The 16515-nt window shown below is 39.3% G+C and overlaps 1 pseudogene; it reads right to left on the minus strand.

The window, feature by feature from the left end:
• Nucleotides 1-13577: 13577 nt before the first annotated feature.
• On the minus strand, nucleotides 13578-15975 carry LOC105496949 (E3 ubiquitin-protein ligase UHRF2 pseudogene; annotated as a pseudogene).
• Nucleotides 15976-16515: the final 540 nt, after the last annotated feature.

The raw sequence follows: 16515 nt of genomic DNA on the forward strand, positions 1-16515 counted from the left end.
CTATGTTCAAAGAAGGCATATGTGGAGCTGTAACCAATCCAGCTGTTCTGTACCTCACTTCCAATTTCCGTATGTCATTTCCCTTTTTTTTGTCTATAAATCTTCCACCATGTGGCTGCACTGGAGTCTTTGTGAATCTGCCTGATTCTAGGGACTGCCCAATTCATGAATTGTTCATTGCTAAATTAAACTTTTAAAAATATAATTCAGCTGAAGTTTTTCTTTTATCAATGGTTTTATGGTTCAGAGCTAGTGGTTGTGCAACAGATGGATATGTAACTAATCTTTGTTTACTGGGAGATGCTCTCTGTTGTTTCAGCTAATGGGCTGAAGCACGAAGTGCTCTGTGACATGTGCTTCCTGTTCTGTGGGGGTAGGGGGACACAGCTGGGCAGAGCTGGAACTTCTGGCTTACCCTCAAATACTCCTATGTCAAGTCCAGGCACCAGCCCTAGTGGAGGTGGCTAGGAGTAGGAGGAACTCCTAATGAAATGTGCTGAAGTTTTTGTGGGGGATTGTGGGGTGCTGCACAAGCCCCTTGTCCTAGATACACAGGAATATGAACTGTTGCCTTATCACAACCATGTTCCAGAGCTCATGACTCCTAGATGAGTCACACACTGTAGTCTATCTCTGGGCCACAGTGTGGTTGAGAGCCTCGGGGACTGCTTAATTTGTGACTCTCGGCCGGGCGCGGTGGCTCAAGCCTGTAATCCCAGCACTTTGGGAGGCCGAGACGGGCGGATCACAAGGTCAGGAGATGGAGACCATCCTGGCTAACACAGTGAAACCCCGTCTCTACTAAAAAATACAAAAACCTAGCTGGGCGAGGTGGCGGGCGTCTGTAGTCCCAGCTACTCGGGAGGCTGAGGCAGGAGAATGGCGTGAACCCAGGAGGCGGAGCTTGCAGTGAGCTGAGATCCGGCCACTGCACTCCAGTCTGGGCGACAAAGCGAGACTCTGTCTCAACAAAAAAAAAAAAAAAAAAAAAATTGTGACTCTCCATGGGAGTGGTTTTGGAGCAGAACTTCATCACTCAGCCTAATTAATATAAATAGCTTCATAGCTTCCCTGTTCTCCAATGTGATTTCATTACTTCTTTGTGTAAAAGGGGGGTGAGTCTGCCTTTGGGCCTGTGTGTTGGTCATGGCAATATCAGCTGGTTGTGTCAGATGGACCTCAGGCTCGGAGGGAAGTGGTCAGATGTCAGCAGAATTTGAATGGGGTAGGAAGTTCTCTAACTCCTCAGTCCCTAGATTGCTGGCTGAACATCATGTATGAGTCCTGATGGAGCTAGGTTGTGGAGGTGGGGTTCCTCGGGTGCTGGTCGTGATGGTAAGGGGCAGGCTGGTCCCCGGGTCACTGACTGAACTCAGGTAGGGTTAGGCAGAGCATTTAGGCAGTGAGAGCCTAAGGGAAGATCACAGGCTTGTGGGGGTAAGGATTTTAGTAGAGCTCTGGGCCACAGATGAAATAGTCATGTAGGGATTGAGTAGGTACACTGGAAGCCAGAAGGCATCAAACCCCATTTGGGAGGGGGCCCTGGTGGTGGTGGGTCACGCTGAAAGCATTCTGGCTGCCTCTGCAAGGTAGCTGCTGGTATGCTGGAGGCTTGCCTAAGGGCTCAGGCTTTTTGTTTCCTCCCCAGCCTGGGGGCAGTAAGGGTGGGGACTGTGGTGGCTGGCCACAGCAGAGGGCCTGTCAGTTGCCTTAGGGAGCTCCACCCCAGAAAAATGCAGAGCCACAGCTGATCAGAGTGATCAAGTCAGGGCTGGGCATCTACCCTAGGGGCCCCAGCAGTGTGGGGCCCAAGCGGTTAAGGGCAAGGGGAGCCTGCCTGCCGAAGAGCAGGGCGAGAGATGGTTCTTGTGTAACTAAGTCTGTCCTCTTTCTACATAAGGTAGATGCACAGGTGCTATGTGGTGGAGGTGTCAGTGAAAGCAATCAGGCTCTTTGTTTCCTCCCTAGCCTGTGGGCAGCAAGGGAGGGTACCATGGCCACAGCAATGGAAGAAGGCCTGTTTCTTCTGGGAGCTCCACCCCAGAGAAATGCTGGGCCAAGACTGGCCGGAGTGCTCAGGAGATGGTGGAATGGCTGCACTGCAGGCCCCATTTGGGAGGCCCTGTCAGGTGAGGAGCTGCAGAGGTGGGGCCTGCAGTCCATTTGCTCCTCATCACTGTGGATGCAATCTCTATCCTAGGGGCATGTGAAAGAGCCCATCCTTCCTTGTTGGCAGGTCTATGCAAGCTGGTGCCTGGGTGCTCAGTGATCCAAGGTCCTTGGGGCTTCACATGACCTTGAGTGATGGCTCTGCCCAGACTCCAGGTGTCTCTTTGTGTCAGTCTGGAGGCCTGGGGTGTTGAGAGGATCTCCCACTCCTAGGATTGCTAAGGTTAGTGGAGGAATTGTGGATCCCTGGGGCTCTCCCTCACTCACCCTTTCCCTGTGGTAGTGAGCTTCCACTGCCTCTGCGCCAGTTCCGGGTGGGTGACTGCTCTGCTTCACTCCTCTCTGTTCTCCATGGGTCCCATTGCTTCCGTTATGAGTCCCTATGTGTTCTCATGGATGATCCATTTGAAGAACTAGTGTTTACTAGCCATTTTGTTTCCTCTTCTTGAGAGCAGAGTGCACTACCTGCTTCTAGTCAGCCATCTTTATTCTCTACTGTTATATCCCACTTTTATCATTTTTGATATGAATACATAGATTTTTTTTATTGTGGTAAAAAGCACGTAACATAAAATTTACGATCTTATTCATTTTTAAGTGTAGGGTTCAGTGCTGTTAAGTATATTCACTTTTTTTGTGAAATAAATATAAAGGCATAAATTTTAAATTTAATGTTTTGTTCTACTTATTCACTGAGTTGATTTATTATTTGAATTAGTTTTATCATTGATTCTTTGAAATTTTCCAGATGTACTATTATTACTAACCACATTTATATCTGTATTTCTTCTCTCTTCCCTGATTGCATTTGAATAATACCTCTAATATAATGTTAAATTAGAGCAGAAATAGTGGGCATTTTTGTCTTGTTCTTGATCTTATTAGAAATGCTTTTAGTATTTCTCCATTTAGTTAGACACTGGATTTAGGACTAAGATATGAGTATTTTATTATGTTAAAAATATCGCTTATTTCTTATTATCTTGGATGTCTTTTTACCTTTTTTTTTTTTTTGAGACGGAGTCTCGCTCTGTAGCCCAGGCTGGAGTGCAGTGGCCGGATCTCAGCTCACTGCAAGCTCCGCCTCCCGGGTTCACGCCATTCTCCGGCCTCAGCCTCCCGAGTAGCTGGGACTACAGGCGCTGCCACCTCGCCCTGCTATTTTTTGTATTTCTTAGTAGAGACGGGGTTTCACCGTGTTAGCCAGGATGGTCTCGATCTCCTGACCTCGTGATCCGCCCATCTCGGCCTCCCAAAGTGCTGGGATTACAGGCTTGAGCCACCGCGCCCGGCCATCTTTTTACTTTTAACATGGATGGGCGTTTTCTCCGATGGCTTTTGCAGTATCTGTGGAGATAGTAGTGATTTTCCTCTTAGATCTATTAATATTATTTATGATATAAATGAATTTCCTAATATTAAACCTACCTTGAAATTTTGCTATAAATCCAATTTGCTAACAATGTATTATTTTCTTCACATCTTGTTAGATTCTGTTTACAAGTATCTTACGTAGTTTTCTTGCATTGACTTTTCTTACTGACATTGGTCTATAATTGTTTTAATGCTGTCCTTATCTAGCTTAAGTATGTGTTATACTTGGCGCATGAAAGGAGTTACAATATATTTCTTCTTTTCCAAGAAGAAGTTTGATGTTTTGATAGAAGTCTCCTGTGAAACAATTGCACCTGCTGCTTTTTTTGTGAAGTAGTTTCTTAATGACTTTATTTCTTCTATGAAATTGTTCTGTTAAACATTTTAACTCTAATGGATTCAATTTTGGCAGTCTGTATTTTATTAAAAGATTTTTGATTTTTTTCCAGGCTTTCACATTTATTTGCACGGAGGTCTAAAAAATATTGTAATTTTATTTTTTTTTGTTTCAATAGTTATTTCCTCCTGAATATTTCTTAGTTTGTTAGTGCATTCTCCTACTTCTCCTGAACAAATTATCTAGTGATTTGTCTGTTTTCTTAATCTTTTCAACAAACCAGGAATTTTGTTTATTAGTTTAATTAATTTATTTTAAAGGTCTCCTACCTTATTAATCTTTGCTTTTTTATTGATTAAAGTGTTTAGTTCAATGGGTTTCCCTCTGAGCACTGCTTTACATACACCCCATAGATGCTGATATGTAGTGTTTTTTTTTTTTTTTTTTTTGAGACGGAGTCTCGCTCTGTCGCCCAGGCTGGAGTGCAGTGGCCGGATCTCAGCTCACTGCAAGCTCCGCCCCCCGGGTTCCCGCCATTCTCCTGGCTCAGCCTCCCGAGTAGCTGGGACTACAGGCGCCCGCCACCTCGCCCGGCTAGTTTTTTTTTTTGTATTTTTTAGTAGAGACGGGGTTTCACCGTGTTAGCCAGGATGGTCTCGATCTCCTGACCTCGTGATCCGCCCGTCTCGGCCTCCCAAAGTGCTGGGATTACAGGCGTGAGCCACAGCGCCCGGCCTATGTAGTGTTTTTTTTAATTATAATTTCTTAACTTCTGTAACTGTATTTCCCCTTGCACACACTAGACTTGTTTAATGGGATGTTTTAAATTTCCAGGTGGAAGAGTCTTTCTGGGTGTTTTTGTTTTGTTTTTGTGAGTAATATCATGTTTTATTGCATTATCACCTGTATTGTTTATAATATTTATATTTTATAAAATTGCAGATTATTTTGGTGATCAATTGATCAATGTTTGTAAATGGATCATGAGCCCATATACTACTCTAATACTCATGCAAATATTCTCTATTAAGAGCAAGTATAGTTTTATATTCCTAACATTTACCCTAAGGATTATGTTGTCTATCTCTTTTCTCTCCTTAGTCATCTTTTTCCCCTAATTGATCTGTCATGAACTGAGAGTGATGTATTAAAGTCTCCAATTATTAACATATTCTGTCTATATTATTGACTCTCATTAGGTTTTACTTTATCAAGGTGGTTGCTGTTTTTGATGCATAGGCATTCATAAGTTATATACCTTGATTGTTAATTGCGGCTTGTAGCATTTAAGATTGACATTTGTTATGATTAATGTCTTTGGGCTTTAATTCTACTTTGTCTGATATCAGGTACCTATTACTACTTTCGTTTTGCTTCAATTTGTCTACTGTTTTCTTGTTCATTACTGTATTTTCAGCCTCCTAAAACACTTCTTCCACGTATATTTCTTGCATATAACATGATTGGATCTTATTTTATAAGTCAAGTTATAGTGCTTTGTATTTTAGAAAGATAAGCCTATTTACATTATTGATATGACTTGTAGATTTAGATACAAATCTGTTATTTTATACTATGACTAACTTGGTGTATTTGCTATGTTTGTCTCTATGAAAGCTGTAGCCTGTGTTTTTAAATATATATGTTTTCATATTTGGAGGGTTTTTCTTTTTATCCTAATGATTAATTTTATATTTATGCCTTTCTTAATGCCTTAGTACTCTGTTTACTCATTTAAACTTTAGCGATTTTGTCTGTTTCTTTTTTTTAACCCTTTAATGCCTATTTATTGCCTCTAATACAAAGAGCTTTTTCTAGTTTGTTCTTTTTCCCATCTTAGTGCTTTATTTCCACTTTGCCACAATATATAAGATCTGTGCATTAGTTTTATCACTGTTTATGCCTTGGTTTTATTCTTTTATATATATATATACACACACACATATTATATAAAATATATATATACACACACACAAATATTGAAATAGTCTCCATAGTATATGAAATATATTTTTTTGAACTTTATTGAGATATAATTGACAAATGAAATTGTGCAAATTTAAGGTTTCAATTTGATGATTAGATATATGTATATGTTGTGAGATGATTTCTGCACCCAAGTTAGCTACCATTCTATCACCTCACTCAGTTAACATATTTTTGTGTATGTGGTATGAACATTTAAGGACTACTTTCTTAGCACATTTCAAGGGTACAGTACAATATTGTTAAGTATAGTCACCATGCTCTACATTTGATCTCCAGAATTTATTCATCTTATAACTAAAAGTGTGTGCCTTTTGACCGACATCTCCCAATTTCCCCCATACCCAGCCTCTAATAATCACCGTTCTACACTGTTTCACCAAGTTCCATTATTTTAGATTCCAAATATAAGTGAGATCATACCGTATTTGTCTTTCCCTGTCTGACATCTCTCACCTAGCATAATGCCCTTGAGACTCATCCATGTTGTCACAAATGGCAGGATTTCCTTCCTGTTTATGGCTGATTAATATCCCATTATATATATAGCAAAAACGTGGAAACAATCTAAATGTCTGTTGACAGGTGAATGGATAAGTAATTGTAACAATTCCTGTCAACAGACACAGGTTGTTTCCTTGTCTTGGCTATTGTGAATAATGCTGCAATAAACATGGGAGTGCAGATATCCCTTTGAGCTACTGATTTTGTCCAATAAATATATACCCAGAAGTAGGATTGCTGGATAATATGGTAGTTCTATTTTCAATTTTTTTAGGAAGCTCCATACTGTTATTCCTTAATGGTTGTGCCAGTTTATGTTCCAATCAACAATGCACAAGAATTCCATTTTATTCAGATTTTGCCAAAAATAGTTGTATCTTGTCTTTTTAATAAAGACCATCCTGACAGGCGTGAGGCAGTAGCTCATTATGGTTTTGGTTTGCATTTTCCTGATGAATAGGATTGTTGAGCACCTTTTCATACAGCTGTTGGCCATTTGTATGTCTTCCTTAGAAAATGACTGTTGAGGTAATTTGACCATTTAGAAATCAGATTATTGATTTTTTTTTTTTTTGCCATTGAGTTGTAGGAGTTACTTATGTTATGAGCATATTTACCCCTTATTAGATATAAGGTTTGAAAATATCCTCTTCTACTCTGTCAGTAGTCTTTTCATTTTTTTGAATGTTTCTCTTGCTGTGCAGAATCTTTTAAAGTTTGATGTATTCTCATTTATTTGTGTTCTTGTTGCTTGTGCTTTTGGTGTTGTATCCAAAAAATTATTGCCAAAATTAATGCCATGAAGGTTTCCCCCATGTTTGATTCCAGTAGTTTCATAGTTTTAAGTCTTATGTTTAAGCCTTTAATCCATTCCAAGTTAATTTTTGTGAGGAGTGTAAAATAGGGATCCTGTTTTATTTTTGCATGTGTATATCCAGCTCTCCTTAAACCGTTTATTGAAGAGACTTTCCTTTTCTTATTGTGTATTCTTGGAAATGTAAACTTAACTCAGATATTAGCTGATATAGTTAGTCTATTTCTGGGCTTTCAATTTTGTTGCATTGGTGTAGGTATCTGTATTTATGCCTGTGTTACATTGTTTGGATTTCTATAGCTTTTTAAAATAGTTTAAAATCAGTAAGTGCGATGCTTCCACCTTTGCTGTTCTTTCTCAATATGCATTAGTTGTTTGGGATCTTTATAGTTCCATATACATTTTAAGATTGTTTTTTCTATTTCTGTAAAAAATGTCACTCATATTTTGATAGAGATTGCAGTTGCATTTAATCTGCAGGTTGCTTTGGGTAGTATGGACATTTTAACAATATTAATTTTTCTGATCCATGATCGTGGGATATGTTGTGACTTCTTCCATTTCTTTCATTAATGAATGTTTTATGCTTTTCATTATGCAAATTGTTTGCCTTCTTGATTAAATTTATTCTTAGCCTTTTAATATTGATTTTGATGCTTTTTTTTTTTTTTTTTTTTTTTTGAGACGGAGTCTAGCTCTCACCCAGGCTGGAGTGCAGTGGCCGGATCTCAGCTCACTGCAAGCTCCGCCTCCTGGGTTCACACCATTCTCCTGCCTCAGCCTCCCGAGTAGCTGGGACCACAGGCACCCGCCACCACGCCCGGCTAATTTTTTGTATTTTTAGTAGAGACAGGGTTTCACCGCGTTAGCCAGGATGGTCTCGATCTCCTGACCTCGTGATCCACCCACCTCGGCCTCCCAAAGTGCTGGGATTACAGGCGTGAGCCACTGCGCCCGGCCGATTTTGATGCCATTTTAAGTGGGATTGTTTTATTTATTTTTCTGATAGTTTGTTGTTAGTGTATAGGCAATTCTAATTTTTGAATGTTGATTTTGTATCCTGTATCTGTATTAAATTTGTTATTAATTCTAAAAGTTTTTGGTGGAGTCTTTAGTGTTTTCATATATAAGACCTGACATTTTCAAACAGAGCAATTTTACTTTCCTTTCCTATTTGGCTGTCTTTTTTCTAATTGATACATAATAGTTGTAATATTTTGGAGGTACATGTGATATTTTGATACATGCAAAAGTGTGTAATGATTAAATCAGGGTGATTGGTATATCCATTGCCTCAAATATTTATCTTTTTTTTACGGTTGAGAATATTCTAATTCTTCTTTTCTAGCTATTTTGGACTATACAATAAATTATTGTTAACTAGAGTCACCCTACTGTACTATTGAATGCTGTATCTTATTTCTTCTATTTAATTGTATTTTTGTACTTATTAACCAACCTTTCTTCACTGCTCCCTCCCTCTATGCTTGCCTGACTCTGGAAGCCATCAATCAACTCTCTACCTCCAAGTGATCCTTTTGTTTTTTTTTTTTTTAGCTCCTACATATGAATGAGAACATATGCTATTTGTCTTTCTGTGCCTAGTTTATTTCACTCAATATAGTGACCTCTTATTCCAAGATGCTGAAAATAATAATTTTATTCTTTTAGAGGGATGAATAATATTTCACTGTGTATATGTACCACATTTTCTTTATCCATTCATCCATTGATGAATACATAGGTTGATTCCATACATTGGCTATTGTGAGTAGTGCCACAATAAACATGGAAGTACAAATATTTCTTTGATACACTGATTTCCTTTCCTTTGGATAAATACCCAGTACTTGGATTGCTGTATCATATGGTAGTTTGAGTTTTTTGAGAACTCTGCATATTGTTTTCCATAAAGGCTGCACTACTTTACACTCCTTCCAACAGTGTATAAGAGTTCCCTTTATTCATTATCCTTGCCAGCATTGCTAATTTTTGTCTTTCCGATAATAGCTTTTTTTTTTTTTTTGAGATGGAGTTTTATTCTTGTTGCCCAGACTGGAGTGCAATGGTGTGATCTTGGCTCACTGCAACCTCCGCCTCCCAGGTTCAAGCAATTCTCTTGCCTCAGCCTCCCGAGTAGCTGGGATTACAGGCATATACCACCACGCCCGGCTAATTTGTTGTAGTTTTAGTAGAGACCGGGTTTCTCCATGTTGGTCAGGCTGGTCTCGAAGTCCCAACCTCAGATGATCCGCCCACCTCGGCCTCCCAAAGTTCTGGGATTACAGGCGTGAGCCACCACTCCCAGCCTTGATAATAGCTATTCTCATTAAAGTGAGATGATATCTTATTATGGTTTTGATTTGCATGTTCCTGATGATTATTGATGTTGAGCATTTTTTTTTCATATACCTGTTGGCCATCTGTATGTCTTCTTTCAAGAAATGTCAAAATCCTTTGCCCACTTCTTAATGGGATTATTTGTTTTTGTTTTGTTTTGTTTGCTGTTGAGTTATTTAGGTTCCTTTTGTACTTTGAATGTTAGCCCCTTGTCAGATGAGTAGTTTGCAAATATTTTCTTCCATTCAACAGGTTGTCTGTTCACTCTGTTGATTGTTTACTTTGCTGTACTGAAGTTTTCTTAGTTTAGTATAGTCCCATTTGTCTATTTTTATTTTTGTTGCCTGTGCTTTTGAGGTCTTAGTAATAAAATCTTTGCCTAGACAAATATCTGAAGTGTTTCTTCTAGGTTTTCTTCTAGTATTTCTATAGTTTGGGGTCTTTCATTTAAGTCTTTAATCCATTTCGAGTTGATTTTTGTATATGATGAGAGAGAGTAGTTTAGTTTCATTCTTTTGCTGTGGATATTTAGTTTCTTCAGCATCACTTATTGAAGAGAGTGTTATTTACTTGACACCTTTGACAAAAATCAGTTGGCTGTAAATATATGTGTTTATTTCTGGGTTCTCTTTTTTGTTTCATTGGTAGATGTGTTTGTTTTTATACCAATACCATGCTGTTTTGGTTAATATAGCCTTGTAATATATTTTAAGTCCAGTAGCATGATGCCTCCAACTTTGTTCTTTTAATTCAGGATTGCTTTGGCCATTTGAGATCTTTTTTGGTTTCATACAAATTTTAGAATTCTTTTTCTCTATTTCTGTGAAAAAAATGTCACTGGTATTTTGATAGGGATTGCACTGAATCTATAATTACTTTTTGATTCATGTGCATAGGATATCTTTCCATTTGTTTCCTGTTTAATTTCTTTTACCAGTGTTTTTTAGTTTGTCTTGTAGAGGTCATTCATCTTCTTGGTTAAATTTATTCGTAGGTATTTTTTTCATCTATTGCAAGTCGAGTTGTTTTCTTGATTTTTTTTTTTCAACTAGATTGTTATTGGTGTGTCAAAATGCTACTGACCTATGAGGTTGATTTTTGTATCTAGAAATGTTACTATACTTATTATCAGATCTAAGAGTTTTTGGTGGAGCCTTTAAATTTGTATAAATATAAGACCATGTAATCTGCAAAGATGGATAATTTGACTTCCTCTTTTCCAATTTGTATGACTTTTCTTTCTTTCTCTTGCCTGATTTCTTTGGCTAGGACTTCCAGCACTGTGTTGAATAGGAGTGCTGAAAGTGTGCACCCTTATCTAATTCCAATTTTTAGAAAAAAAATTCCCCATTTGGTATAATGATAGCTGTGGACTTGTCATATATGCCTTTATTATGTTGAGGTATGTTTCTTCCATGCCTAGTTTGCTGCATGTTTTTATCATGAAGGGATGTAGAATATTATCAAATGCTTTTTCTGTTTCTGTTTATATGATCATGTGCTTTTGTCTGTAATTCTATTGATGCAAATATCATGTTTATTGATTTGCATATCTCAAACCAATCTTTCATCCAATGAATGAATCCTACTTGATCATAATGAATTCGCTTTTTGCCATGCTGTTGGATTTGGTTTGCAAGCATTTTGCTAAGGATTTCTATGTTTATATTCATCCAGGGATATTGGCCTGTAGTTTTCTTTTTTTCATTGTGTCTTTGCCAGGTTTCGGTTTCAGGGTAATGCTGTCTTCAGAGAATTAGTTAAGGAAGGGTCCTTCCTATTCTTTATTTTGGAATAGTTTCAGTAGAATTGGTACCAGCTCTTCTCTGTATGTCTGGTGGAATTTGGCTGTGAGTCCATCTGGTTCAGGGCTTTTTTTGGTTAGTAGGTTTTTTTTATTACTGATTCAATTTGAGAAGTTGATATTGGTCTGTTCAGCATTTCAATTTCTTCCTGATTCAATCTTGGGAGATTTTGTGTTTTCAGGAATTTATTTATTTCCTCTAGGTTTTCTAGGTTGTGTGCATAGAGGTGTTCATAGTAGTTTCTGAGTATCTTTTATGTTTCTGTGGAGTAGGTTGTAATGCTAGCTTTTTCATTTCTGATTGTGCTTATTTGAATCTCCTCTCTTTTTCCTTTGTTAGTCTAACTAATGGTATTTATCCTTTTAAAGAGGAAACTTTTGGTTTTGTTGATCTTTTGTATGAATTTTTGGATCTCAATTTCCTTCAATTCTGCTCTGATTTTAGTTATTTCGTTTCTTCTGCTAGCTTTGGAGTTAGTTTGTTCTTGGTTTTCTAGTTCCTCTAGAAACTAGAGGTTAGTTTTCCAAAACTAGAGTTTCAGTTTAACTAACATTTTGATGTCAGATAATTGATTTGAGATTTTTTTTAGTTTCTCCATAGGTTATTGGGGTACAGGTGGTATTTGGTTACATGTGTAAATTCTTTAGTGGTGCTTTGTGAGATTTTGGTGCACTCATCTCCCAAGCAGTATACAACACACTCTATTTGTAGTCTTTTATCCCTTGCCCCTCTCCCACCCTTCCCCCCAAGTCCCCAAAGTCCATTGTATCATTCTTATGCCTTTGCATCAGATTGATTTTTTTTATGAGATATATATCTCTTCCTTCATTTTCTGGACTGCTTTAGAAGTTTCTTTGTGTTGATTTTCAACTTTGTCTTAGATCTCATTGAGCTTATTTGCAATCCATTCTTTGAATTCTTTATCTGTCATTTCTGAGTGTCCATTTTGGTAGGTATAATTGCTGAAGAGCTAGTGAAGTTCTTTGGTTGCATCAATACATTCAGATTTTCCATGGTGCCAGCATTTTTTTTTTTCTGATAATAAAATATTTACTAAGGTATACTTTAGAGAATATAGTAAATATAAAATTCAGGATCACAATATGAAGCAATTTCAAATCCTCTCAAAGGTCAACACAGCCCTCAAAACTCTGCAGATGTAAAACCACTGTGGAGACACTAAAAGCAATTCGACTAGTACAGAAGTGGATTTTCATGAACATTTACAACTAGAGCATACGAATACCTTTCAAGTGCAAAAACACACCACATTACGTTAATGCAGCAACAATGCATTCATTATTGTTCTCATTAGTCATTAGTAGTCAACTTGCATAAAACATCAGATAAAAGCACAACGGAGTTCACAAAGTGGCCTAAAAAAATTAACCTGTCCTTGCAAAACACACATTGTAATGGAAGAAGAGACGTTAAAAAAAAGTATATGCACACTATAGAAGCTGTGCTCATTGCAAGGATCTCAAGTGTCGTTTACTTTTCTGTAAAATAAAATTACAAGAACCAGGCACAATTAATATTTGGGAGGCAGTGTGTTGCTAAAATTTCATTTAACTGGTTATTCAATGATTTTTAAAATCCCCATGAATCTTTTCTGTCCTGAGGTAGTTGCAAAATAAATCATAACTTGGATATCATCTAGAGCTGGGGCTTTGACTTTTTATTCATTAAAACTAGTTGTTGAGGCTGGGCGTGGTGGTTCATGCCTGTAATCCCAGCAGTTTGGGAGGCCAAGCGGGCGGATCACGAGGTCAGGAGATTGAGATCATCCTGGCTAACACGGTGAAACCCCGTCTCTACTAAAAATACAAAAAAAAAAATTAGCCGACTGTGATGGCGGGCGCCTGTAGTCCCAGCTATTTGGGAGGCTGAGGCAGGAGATTGGCGTGAACCCGGGAGGTGGAGCTTGCAGTGAGCTGAGATCCCGCCACTGCACTCCAGCCTGGGCGACAGAGCAAGACTCCGTCTCAAAAATAAATAAATAAATAAAATTAAAAAAAAAAAAAACAAAACCAAAAAACTAGTTGTTACAGGAACTACCTTTAGATATTTAAAAGACAGTTGAGAAATGGGCCTCTTACTACACACACAAGATGATGGCTGTGGGAAAGAGAAATAGCTGCTTCAGAACATGAGAGATACTGTCCACCATTCCACCCTCCCCACCCATTTTAGATTCTTTATTGTGCAAAAACCCACCATGAACAACATAGTGAAAGCAGACAGATCATCATCCTTTGCTGTAGCCAGGGAAGAAAAGGTCTAGTAGAGTCTGCAGAATCTCATGGGGAATTATGATGTAATTCTGGCCAAGATCATTCCAGTAAGCAGGGCAGGAGAAAACCTGTGCCTTAAAGGAGCACTGTAGGCAATCTTTACAGACATTGTGGAAGCACTCCGTTGTCACAGGCTGCTAAACTAGCTTCTGGCAGCAAACACACATAAAAGAACGTTCCAATTTTTTTTAGAAAATTTGGTCCTTCCACAAGATATGCAAGCATTTCATCCCACAGCTTCTGGTTTTGACAGTCTTCTCTAATGAGATGTTGCTGTTGAGGAGTTAGTTGAAAAGTCTCAATTGCTTCTGCAGAATCTGATGCTTTGTATACTTTGGAGGCACTTAGACATCTGAAATCAGCCTTTTTGTGGTTCCACTGGCCTGCTTCTTTGACTCTCCTTTAGTCTTCTTCCTTTCTTTATCTGAAGGGTAACCTGCTGGATACTGTAAATGTAGACATAATCTCCTTAACCATTCTATTCCTTCAGAGGTCCAAGGAGCAGGTTCAACATCATCTCTTCTTAAAAGATAGTGCCAAATCAAGAATTCATCACTTGATGAAATCTCTGGCCAGTATTTCACTACCTTATAAATGCCATCATATCTGTTGCCTTCTTCGGGAGTTTATTTGCTGATCTTCCTCCCTTTAAAACTGCATATCACTCTGACTGGCTTGCCAGCTCTCAAATTCCAAGACTCTGCTCCAATTCTATCACCCAATGGAGCATCACAGTTTAGGGCCAATGCCCTGTTCGTGTTTGTTAATGTTTGATCATCTGAAGGTGTGCCAATTCTTTTATTACCAACAAGCTTTTTACCACCACTTCCAGTGTACAAGAACTCATCACCTCAGTCGACTTTATCTGCAAATCCACCAGCCAAGACAAGAGAATAAGCCCCATCATTACTTCAACCATGAAGTCCACCAACATGGGGTCTGTGAACACCTACTTCACTCACTTGAACTCTAAATCTCCAAGTTGATCCAACAGGAATAGGTCTATAAGGATTAGAAGAGACGATAGTACATTCTCTCATATGATCTACACAAGTCATTCTCCTGCACCAGTCTCTCTGGCTTTCAGTACCAGCGGATGGCATCTTTGCTTTCTTTTCGCACATCTTGAGTCTTTCACCAGCCTTTACAACTTAACTGGAATCAGTTACAGGAAGAACAATACCAGTATTCCTCTTCTGGGATCTTATCCAAAGGTGTATTCAAGCAGTAAATGTGATAAGCCACATTACATTCATCACATAGAAACTGCATGTTGGGTTCATGTTTCCCACCACATACAAGAAAGAAGCAAGAATGGCATTTCTTATCTGGGTCTCCAGAACATAGGTCACAGTCAGGGTTATTTCTCCTTAAAAACTTTACATCTGCAAACAAAAGAGGATGGGCTCCAGGTTTCTCAATATTGAAGATTTCATCTACAGATACTATCTTGCACTCATTTAATGTTCCTTCAGAACCCTCCCCGCCCCACCTAGGAAAATTTTCACACGAAGTTCTTTTTTGGTCCTAGAGATTGCCTTCAATGTGGTAATTTCTGCATCAAACCAGAATCCTCTTTGTCTAGGACTTTCTATGTTATAATTAACCATAACCACATCACCAACATTAAGTTCCTTTCATTTCGAAATGGTTCTAGCTCGTGGTCTAAGGTCCTTGATATTCATTTCTAGAGTACCACTTTCTGGGTATTCATCATACTGGATATGGCAAATAACGTCTTCACCAGCAGCGACAGAGTCTGAATTAGATGTAGAGAGTACATTGTCCAATTTATTTATGTTCTCTTTGATTTATGATTTATATTTCCATTAGTCCTTTTACAAGAACTGCCATTCTTCAGTGGAGTTTTGCCACGTGACTGTCCATCAGAAACTCTAGTAATGCTATGTATGTGTGCTTTAAACCAAGCACCAAGGCCGACATCTCTGGTATCCACCAATTCATTTACTTTATATAGTTCGAAGCTAGGATCAATAAGATGGGCATGAGCTGTTGTAGATGGCTGACTGGAAGGTCCCACCCTTGGAGCTTTCTTGGCTTTAGGTGGACTATCAGAACAGGGTTTAACCTCAATCTGCATAGATGTTCCAGGAAGATGATTAGGGTCTGGATAACTAGCAGCTGAATTATATCATTCAGTCCAACATCCTAGTCAAATAAGGTATATCCATTTTCAAACTGCTTACCCCTGTAGAAGAGGTGCTGGCACTCGGGCTGCACGTCGAACAGCACCCACATCTGCTCGCGCTGCTCCTCAATCGTCGCTTTGTGAGACATGTTCTCAAAGGTGCACGTCTTGGAGCCGTCGATGATGCGAACCTGGATCCACATCTTGGCACTGGGAGAGGAGCCCGTCCCATTTGTCTCCCCCTGCTCTCAAGGCGCCGCACCCCGCCCCGTCCACGCCGCTTAGCCTGTGGCTTCGGCCCTCTGCAACAGGCGGGTGAGCGCACACACTGGACCGACCTGGAATGACGCCGAACCCAACAGGAGGTGGCAACTCTCAGTCCTTGTGCCAGGCCACCGAGCTGAGAGATAACCGGAACCACTCTCTGTTGCCTCAGGCAACGGGCTGATTCATGGAGTGCTCAGTGGTCTAAGTTCTCTGCTCAGCCCCAGGGGGATGGGGGCCAATATAGGTGGGGCTTGACTGGGCAGGTCTGCCCAAAGGTCCCCCAAGGGAAGGCAGAAGCACCAGTACTGAGGGAGAATCTAGTGGGTGGCCACCAAGCACTCAGAGCTGTGCCTGGGTGTGGAGCTGGGAAACCTCAGACCCAAGTTCTCTGGATGAGGATGGGTGCTGACCTAAATTCTTAATCCAGAAGTGTGGGTACTTCAGATTCCTGGATATCTGCCTGGGGGTGGAGGGGA

The sequence above is a fragment of the Macaca nemestrina genome, chromosome X (assembly GCF_043159975.1).
Source record: "Macaca nemestrina isolate mMacNem1 chromosome X, mMacNem.hap1, whole genome shotgun sequence".
NCBI lineage: Eukaryota > Metazoa > Chordata > Mammalia > Primates > Cercopithecidae > Macaca > Macaca nemestrina.